Source organism: Lepidothrix coronata, unplaced genomic scaffold (genome assembly GCF_001604755.1).
Source record: "Lepidothrix coronata isolate B3197 unplaced genomic scaffold, Lepidothrix_coronata-1.0 Scaffold16, whole genome shotgun sequence".
Lineage (NCBI taxonomy): Eukaryota > Metazoa > Chordata > Aves > Passeriformes > Pipridae > Lepidothrix > Lepidothrix coronata.
The window spans coordinates 6,632,302-6,641,814 of record NW_016690196.1 but is presented as its reverse complement, the minus strand read 5'-3'; the positions used below and the strand labels follow the sequence as shown (position 1 = coordinate 6,641,814).

Below are 9,513 nucleotides of genomic sequence, written 5' to 3'. Positions count from 1 at the left end.
AGCTGCACCCAGGGACGGATTTGCGTTAATATCTAGGCATTAGTAAATATTAAAGCTCTAAAGGAGCTATGCATTAAATCATGGCTCTAACTGGAGTGTGAACTGGCCCTATTTGCCAGGTCCCTCGCTTGTCCCCCATGCTGCGTTCTAATCCAGACAAAAACCCTCTGCTGGCAATCACCACTTAAGGGTGTAGTATGTATACATATATATATATATATATGTATACGTATATGTGTATGGATGTGTGTATATATACACACATATGCATACACACACGTATATAAATATATATGTGTACACACACCTATACACACATACGTACATGTGTGTATATGTGTATATGTATATACGTAAAACTGTATATGTATATATGTAAAACTGTCTTGAATTAGCGATCTAGTGGGTGACATCCTTGCCCATGGCAGGCGGATTGGAACTAGATGATCTTTAAGGTCCCTTCCAACCCAAACCATTCTGTGATTCTATGAGTAGGATTACAGACAGCCTTTTGCGATGTGTACTCGGGGCAGCACTACCAGGATGGCAGGCAATGTGTAGAGCCCTCTGATACTTAGCAATTCCCCCTATATTCAGAGGATATAAATACCATGTGTATGCAATATCCGAAGGGCAGGCACAAATTCTAAGATATGTTTTTTCAGGCTGCCGTCTCCAGGCTCCTATCAGTCTGGAATAGATATCTACTCTCCGCTGTGATAAAAACCTGTTGTTTAGCTTAAGTGCGGACGTGCAGGAGTCCTTTGTCCAGGGTACTTTGCCCCCCAGCAAAGGGAAGTGCACGGAGTGCACCTGAATTCAAGTTCATATCTGTGCAGTTAAAACAGCCACAGAAACATTTTTTTATAAAGCTGGATGTTTAAAGGTTCCTCCACCAGGAACACAGGGCCCTCCTGGCTCTCTCCATTCACCAATGCTGTGCGGCCACAGGCAGCAACACCAGGAACTCCCTGCAGTAGCTTTGACCATGAAAACACTTGTTCCATTAATAAACAATCTCGGAAAATTCTCTGCAGATGGTGATCCGTTTGGGTTAGAAATTAAAACCAGAAGTTAAAACACTCCCAAAAGCTCTGGCAGATTCCCATCCTCACGACCTTTCAGCGCAATGATCTCTAACACACGTCTCCCTGCAGAATCCAAGCACCAAGCTTGTATTTTAAGACAGACCTACAAAACATTGCCACGTAAGCAAAAAGTCCTTAAGGTCGAAGAAAAAGGCAATGGGAACAGGGCTGAGACAGCTACCAATGCTTTCTGAGCTGCATCCATGACACTGCGGAGTGTCACCCTCAGGAAGAGACCTCTTCACTGATCTGCTTGGTAACAGACTCTGCAGCTGGATCTCTTCCACTGTGCTTCTGGTAGATATTTGTCGTGGGCTTCTGGAATCAGCAGGGTGCATTAAAAACATGAAGTGAGCACCAGAAATGTTGTCAGACAGTAAGACAGGAGGCTCTTTTCTTAAATGTAAGATTCATATCAGATAAAATTAAATTTAAAGCTCTCATCTCCAATTAAAGCTCCTTCTGAGTCCCCCAGGCAATGATGGATGCAAGCCCTGGGCCTGCCTTTCCTCAGCCCATTTTTCCTAAGCCATTCTGATCTGGAAGGTCTTCTAGTTAAGCTGCAACAGAGACAAAACCTCTCCTCTGTCCACTCGCCTCACCTTGTCTCTACTCTCCCACCTCCTATCTCCTCTCTCCTCTGCAAAAACCAAATAGAAAAGCAAGGTTGCCTGCTTCAGCATGTCTCACGTCACCTCCTCTCTAGCTTTGACATGTACCACACTGTTACCCACAGAGGCCCTCAAGCCCCCTTGGCAGTCCCTGGGACATGGATGCCATGGCACCTTGGGCCCCATGTTTCTCCTTGGGATATCCACACTTGCTGCTTAGCAGCATGAGCTAAAATTTGAGCATCTCTATAATTTTATTTTTCTACATAAGCTCCAACTTTAGGACAGGCTAAAAGCTGTGAGAACAAATTACCCCAGGAACTTGAGCACAGGGTCCAGAGTGGTGGTGCCCAGCCAAAGTGCCACTGTGCTTTCAGAAGCCAGGACAAGGGTCTCTGCATCATTATAGCCTCAGATCCTATCCTTGGGAGGAGAAACACCACAAAATTTACCTTTGAGTAGATATTCCAGGAAGTCTCCACTTCAGGACAGGGTGTAGCCACTGCCTCACCCCAGGCTTTCAGCAGCAGGGTACATAGCACTTACCATCACCAAAGTACGGGATTAAATGTTCTCTAATTCACAGCTCTGGTCCTGTCTGCACAGCCACTCCCCCAGGCACTGGAGTCAACATCCCTCAATAGAGATGTCTCTCAATGGAGACAGGGGGTTTGAAATCCATTAGCACTGAACAGAGTCTCAGCCACCGGTGACCGCAGGCAGACAGGAGGCCAGCAGATGGACCCGAGGGGAGGCGTGGAGAAAGGCAGCTTCCAGCTCTTAAGTACAGCACGGGCTGCCGGCTGCTTCTCTGCACAGACCTGCGTGCCCACCCACCACTGACTTGCAGGACAGGGTTTAATGATGTCTTCTTTCAGGCAAGCAGGAGACCAGGAGTGAGCAAGACACTGTGGGGTGAGGAAGGCTAAGGCTGGAAGAGCGTGAGTGTCATTTGAAATCCAACCCTGGCTGGTGCAGGACAGTAGACATCTCGCTCAAGGTTCTCTTCTCAGGAGAGGCACTTCAGCCCCTTGGGGAGCTTGTCTGCTCTCAAGAGCAATGCAGGTCCTTGGGCTGTGTAATGCCAATGGCAGCATGCAGTCGCAGGGGGGTGACACCTCCTCTGCAAGGGAAGGTAACAAATCGCACAGCCAGTGACAACTCATTTATTGCCCCACAAACACAAGCCCTTGCTGCAGGGCCAAGCTGCCTTGCTTCATCTTGATGAAGTGTGTTGCCTTTGCAAATCCCTCTGCTCCCAAATGACTCTCATGTTATCATCTTCACCTCTGTGTGTACAAAAACAAACCTCCTAGAAGAAACAAACAGCTACAAAACCAGTTTCTGCTCCAAAACTGGAAACAGCTGTGCTTTGCCCAGCACTGGTACTGGACCCACCACTGTACAGGACACACAGCTAGATGTTTCTCCCCTGTGTAATTTGGGCAAGGAGAAAAGGCAGCCTTGAGTGGGGCCTGGGGACTTGCTGCATTCCCACCCTCTCCATCTCCAAAACAGCAGCATGGTGCCAAAACGCTGCTGCTGTTGGCAGATTGCTGTGCTCCCCAGAGTAAAGGGAGAAGGCAAAGCCCTGCTTTCCGGGAGGACGGCAGCCAGCAAAGCCTCTCCCTTACATAAGACTGGGAGTCCCACGGACATGCTTCCCAGGACATATTGATGGGGCTCAAGCTGCCCAGCCCTTTGAGTTTTCTTCGGAGACCTCAAACGTGCACTGCAGGAACTGCGTCACTGTCACCTGGAGCCCACAGCTAGTTTATAACTGGCAGAACAAACAGACCAAGTGCTAAAGTGCTCTCCCTTCAAAGACACTTGCTGCCAAACCTTTCACAAAAGCTGCTCCCCCCCCCCCCTTGTAGCAATTGCTTGCTTTAACTAAGCTATGAAATCCAAAAGGGGAAAACAAACAAACAGCTGGTTTGGAAAGCGAGAGCAAAAAGGGAGATTTATTCCAGGCAGTGGATAATGCATCACATGAGCTAAAGGAATATTTTCGGTGCCTCTTGGGCAATATTTGAGTTTTAGACCCTGAGGAGCTAGCCAGCATTTGCAGGCACTTAGTGTTTCCAGAATCCTTTACACTTGGCACCCACGTCGACCGTTTTCCTTGGAGATTTGCAAGCACTTTGCAACCATACATTAATTAACCCACCATCCCTCCTCTGCAGTGAAATTTCCTTTTCCCTCTAATGTGCCTGTGCCAGAGGCAAGGGAAACTGAGGCATGGCTAGGCCATCAACCTGCAGCAGGGCTGAGGTCAGGGGCTACATGCTGTCCAGTTCTCCTTTGCATTGCAAAACATCCTTCCTTTTGCATGCATGACCCACAGAAGCAGCATTTCCCTACATCGGGTGCTGCCCACACCATTTCAGAGGAAGGCATGGACAACTCAGCTCAGAGAGCCTCTGCGCCACGGAGCAGAGAAACAGAGAGCCAGTCTGTTTAAAAGGCAGGGCAGGCAGGCAGGAGTGGAGTGGCAAGCAGATTAGCAGCTGTGTCTGATTCTCTACACGTGTGACAAGGCAGCAGGGCACAGCCATATTGGGAAAGGGGGAGAAGGGGGCATTTTAATCGGTCACATGGAGGGAAACACAGAAGATGCTGGACCTCTGTCAAGTGCCAGCAGGTTATTAACCTATTAGCCAATGGGGGGAAAAAACCACTACAGGCTCCTGTGAATCCAGTTATAATGAGACTACAATGATCCTGGATTCTTTGATAGTCAAAAAAAAGCATCTCAACCCATTGCCAAGATCAGCGAATGGCTCAAGGGACCATTTTAGTTTGGCTGTTTCCTTGCTGGTCCTGGCTGAAGAGCTGCTGGCAGACCCTTTTTGAGGGTGGGTGTTCTCTGGTTGCTGCTTGCAGGACTCCTGATAGTAACCCCCCAGGATTTTGGTGCCCTGCCCTGCGTTTCAGGATGAGGTGGCAGGGCAGAGGTGATTCTCACCTGATGGCCTGAGCCTGGCTGGGGAAGGAGTGGGCTGCAATACCCTCCTGAGCTCTGCCTGTGGCACAGATATCCAGCTGGCACCTCACCGCTTGCAGGGAGCCACGCAGACCTTCAGCACCCCGTCGTCCCTCTGCTTCCTCACGCAACCCGACCTGCCAGGATAAAGTTAGGCAGCTGCCTGTGATTTCTTTATTACTGGGCTGAGGGCAGCAGGAGCTTGCTGCCAATAGAGGAGCAGCCCCGGGTGAAAACCTGCAAGGAGAGGCAGGGGAGAGGGAGGTAGCTGTTGCCAATCAGCCCCCCCACCTCCCCATGCTAAGCATCCTCCCCATGCTGGTAGCACTGAGATGCAATGGGGTGACACTGCTACTCCTGAAGCACTCACAGCTCCAGTGAGCAAACAGCCTGGAGACATGATAAGGAAGGGCCTCCACTGAGCGCGCCTCCAGCCCGGTGGCGGTGGCAGGGCCACGGGTGTTTTCCAGCTGGGCAGGCAGAAACAAAACCCATTGTCCCCTGATTCGACACAGCTCAGCAAGGGGCCGGGGTGCCCAGAGGGCTCCTGGGGCCTGGCATGGACAATGGGGTCCAGTTAAATTTCAGTCCCCTCTCAGGCTGCTGAAGGTGGTGGTGGGAGTTCCTGGTGCCCAATGGAGCAGCATCGTCTTTGGGACATGGGGCATCTCCCAGCTGGCAGGCTAGGGAGACACAAGCCACCCTGCCCAAGCCACTGCTGAGGGTCTCCCACTCCCACTACCTCCTGGGTGCAATCCTCCCCAGAGCAATCCCTCTCTCCTTCATCCCCACCCCTCTGTCTCCCTCCCTGTACTGCTGCTGCCCTCTCCTGAGCCCCAGCTACCCATTTGCTGACTCCTACAAGCATTAAAGCAGTAAATACTGCCTAATGACACCAATTAGCCGCGAAGTTGCTTTGTGGCTAGTTATTGAATGACAGCTGTGTAGCCACCAGCCAAAGGTTAAATGTTACCCCACAGCACACAGTTTCCACCTGCCAGCGCCCGAGCTGAGGCCTGAGTAAACTCAAAACACACAGGCCAGGCTCCCAGTCGTAGCAGAGGAGACAGGCAGGAACACTCTGTGGCATTCAGAAATGGTAGTCCTGGGGCACAGGCCACTCCAAGCACCAGTGTCACTCTGTCATGGTGTCACACCAGGTCTCCTTGGCAGAGGATGGAACTGGCGTGGGCAGAGGGACCCACATTATAGTCAAGGTCATCTGGCCCATTGAAGCAGTGCCGGGGGCACATCCTGCTCCTTAGCTGGCAGCACCAGTCTCCCACGACAGAGCACAGCCATTAAGGAAGGAGCTGACTGGCACTCAGCCACACTCGTAAAACAGCACAGGGGAGCTGTGGGCTGCTGGGAATGAGGGAACCTGGCCAGAGGAAGAGGGATAGCAGCCACTGTGTGGTCCTGTTACCCCAGTCTGCAAAGCCCATCCACACCCCAGTGGAGCACGGTGCCCAGCAGCTCCCTGGATCTCATCTAAAAGGCAGAAGATTACTTTCTGGAGGATGGGTGAATCCCAGGCTCAAAGGATAGCCTGAAGCCATAGCTCCCCATCAGCCTTCCCAAGGCACCTTGGTGGCAGCAGGCAGAGCCATGTTCCGGCTGTCAGAGAGTGCTGCTGCAGCTGGTGGCTGCCCATCCCGCGTGGCAGTGCAGGGCCAAGGCACCTGCCTGTTCTCCCATCCAGCCTGCTCCCTGGGCAGGCTCTGTGGCCACTGGCACCGCGGGGACTATGGCACATGGCCACCTGCAGAGACAAGGGCTCCAAACACAGGCCCAGGAACTCTCACAGCCATGCCAGCCCCGTGTCTGTCCCTGGCCCGACAGTTGCTGGCTGGAGTGGAGGAATTCCGCTCTGTGCAAACGTCTGGCAGGGCTGACTAAATCCTGTCTGGAGACTAAGCCCATCCTGTCATGCTTTCCCCCTTGGGCAAATCAGCGGCAGAGCTGTGGCTGAATGCTCCCAAACATCCTACAGAGAGGTCTCCAGGAAGGCCCTTTCCCACAGCTTCCAACAGTACCAGCCGTTCATCATTTCCTCTCCTTGCCAGTCATACTTCCATGGATTCCCAAGCCGAGACATGGCCCCCAGGCCACCCGGCAGAACACAGCCATGGGACATCAAAAGAAGAGCGGGCCGAACCCATGACAAGCAGCCCATCTGTAGCGGATCATCCAAGTACCACTGGGACTGCCCTCTCTCCCTTCCTCAGCCCCTCTGCAAAGCTGAGTGTCCACCCGTGGGCAGAGAATGCTCTAACACGGACCAGGAAGGAGGGAACCCCCCGGGGGGTCCTGCACTCCTCAGGCATGAGGCTGGGAAACACTGCCGGGAGCCTGCAGTGCCCCGTGCTCACGCTGCAGGGGGAGCCCGTCAGAGTTCGGCTGTCCCCTGAGGGGGGGAGGTTCTGGCTCCTGGCCCCTTCCCGTTCTCGCTGCAGAGGTGCCCGACCCCCGAGGGCTCTGCGGGGACCCCCGCACCCACCGTGCCCGTGCTGCCCCCTGCCGGCGGCGCGGGGCAGCCGTGGGCCCCCTCCCCTCCCGTGACCGGCCAGCACGGGGAGCCCACGGGGAAGGAATTAGCCGGCCCGCGGGCTTAAGCGGCTCCGCGGAATGCGGGAGGGAGTGTGGGAAAGCGGAGGGGGGCGGGAGGAAGGGCAGCAGTGGTGTTCTCCCAGCTGTGGGGAGCGGATGGCTGCTGGGAGAGGGTCCGGCATTCTGGGTAGGGAGGCATCCCACGCGACCCCTCGGGCTAGGGGCTAGGGAAGGACAGGCACAGGCCCGAGCGCTGGGTTCACTGTGAGGATGAGGAGGCAGTGAGCTGCAGCAGGGGGATGGGGGCATCACCAGCACTGGGAGCCAAGTGAGCAAAGTGGGACAAGGCAACCCAAAGTGTGAGCTTGTTGTGTGTGCTGTGCTAACTCATGGGGGGAGTGGGGATGAGCGGGAGCCAGGAAATCTGGGAGTAAGCAGGGAAGTCTGAGGGCAGAAGCTCAAGCTGTTTGTTTGAAGGCGGTTTAAAGGAGCAGGGCAGAGTTTGCTTGTAGGTAACACACTGTGCAGAAGGGCGTGGATAATGTTAAGAAGCAGATTTCAGGGTCAGGGTGGATCACATGAAGATACAACACAGTGACAGTCACCCTGAACACAATACCTGTCCTGTAGGGCTGTGCTTGCTGCTCAGCTGTGGGTCACAGAGAAAGGGGTCCTGGCTAGTCCTCTGAGAACTCTAAATCTCATAGGGATGGGATGGGATGGGGAAAGGCACGAGGTGCACCTCCTCAGCATAGCTTAGTTCTCAAAAGGCAGCTTGCCAGCTTCTTCCCTTGGTCCTGGACTGTAAGGCATCCAGGAGCACCTTTGTACCACTGGCCAAGTGCTTCAGGGATAAGAGGGGTTCTTGTCACTACCTTTCCAGGGGCTCATGGCCTCAGGCTGACTCCATACTCAGCTGATAAGGACTCAGTCTCTGGGGAAACAGCTTGCTCTTCTAACGCTGCTGCCTAGACAAAGTAAATCTTCTTTCTGGCAAGCCAGAAGACAAAAGTCAGCCCTGACTACAGTGGTGGCTGGCTTCCTAAAAAGACCCCCCTCTGAGGAGAAGCTGCAGACAACCTACTCCCTGTCTTCTGCACTCTCCCCACAGAATCTGCCACCTCCAGAGGGTGCAAGCAGGTGGAAAAGTCTCACCTGGTTTTTGCTAGTTCTGTGTCCCGGGATTGAAGAGCTGGGAAGCTTCACAGCAGAGCTGAGCTGCTGTGCAGTGCCCAGCAGTACTGCTGCTGGTCCTTCTTTGTATCTGCAGTCATGATGGTGCTGGGCTCCCTGCAAAAAGCCAGGCTTCTCAAGAAGAAAAAGAGCTCCAGAAAAGCCTAGCTTCCCAGAGAGCCCTGGAGTGGCTTGTTGCTGATGGTAGCTCAGGGGCTGCCCGCTCTGATGCAGGACAGGCTGCTCTGCCACTGCTGCCTGCATCTGCCATCCTGCTGCTCCCAGTGCCATCCAGCTTGCCTTCAGGGATGCTCCAGCCACTCCTGGCAGGGAGTGGGGGGCTTCTTGTATGTCTGTACGTGAGATAGCTGCTGCAGCGCAAGCGGGCCATCAGCAGCACGTGGCTGTGCTCCTCCACCACATCCTCCATCATCTTCCTGCACAAGCCTGAGGACCATGACAGATGAGTTTCACTATCTCCTATCAGCCAGCTATGCCAGTTTCTCTCACTTTCTGCATTTCCCCATCCGTTGCAGCCCCTACAGCACCCAGTTACCCTCCAAGACAGCACCAGGGCAGTGAAGGGATAAGGACAACAAGCAGCAATGGGGACACTGTTTTCTCACCTCTTGCATTAAGACCTTTACCGGGACAGCAGAGCAGCGCCCTGACCTGGAGAGGCACCATGGATGTGGGGTCAAGGGCCATGCCACGAATCCTACTCTGCCTGCACCTTCATCTCTCTCTCCCCTGCACATGAGGTCAGGGTCCTACAAACAAGCCTGAGGCCATGCCTCGGACTCTGAGGGCAGCCAGGACCTCTGCACTGGGCCAAATCATGCTGAGGGCAGCCGGGAATGGTGCCTGGGGAGAAAGGAGCTGCATGGGGAAAGGTGGAAGGGCAGAGGGCAAGCTCCCAGTGGTCAGCCTACAAATAGAAAGGGTCATGGGAGAGTGCCCAGCTACTGGGACAAAGGTCCTGTGAGAAGCAAATGGGGCTGCAGAAGAAGCTCTGGCAGGGAGGCAAGCGGTGGCACAGCCCCAGGGCCTCCAGGAACGTGGAAGGCTCGCTGGCGGTGTTCCCTGTGGTTGCAGGCACCCCCGG

The 9,513-nt window shown here is 53.9% G+C and overlaps 1 protein-coding gene across 6 annotated transcripts in view; it reads right to left on the bottom strand.

The window, feature by feature from the left end:
* SLC29A1 (solute carrier family 29 member 1 (Augustine blood group)) overlaps positions 1–9,513 on the bottom strand; it is a 34,013-nt gene that overhangs the window by 22,201 nt on the left and 2,299 nt on the right. For 2 of the 6 annotated variants that reach the window (XM_017806633.1, XM_017806631.1), the window contains exons 2-3: positions 4,668–4,822; positions 2,152–2,822 (exon numbers count right to left, since the gene is read on the bottom strand). The exons of 2 other annotated variants lie outside the window; for them this stretch is intronic. The gene's annotated coding sequence lies outside the window, so the exon portion shown is untranslated. Of the gene's footprint in view, positions 1–2,151; positions 2,823–4,667; positions 4,823–8,390; positions 8,638–9,513 lie in introns of those variants that run through there. 2 more of the 6 variants (XM_017806630.1, XM_017806632.1) reach the window with 2 other exon arrangements.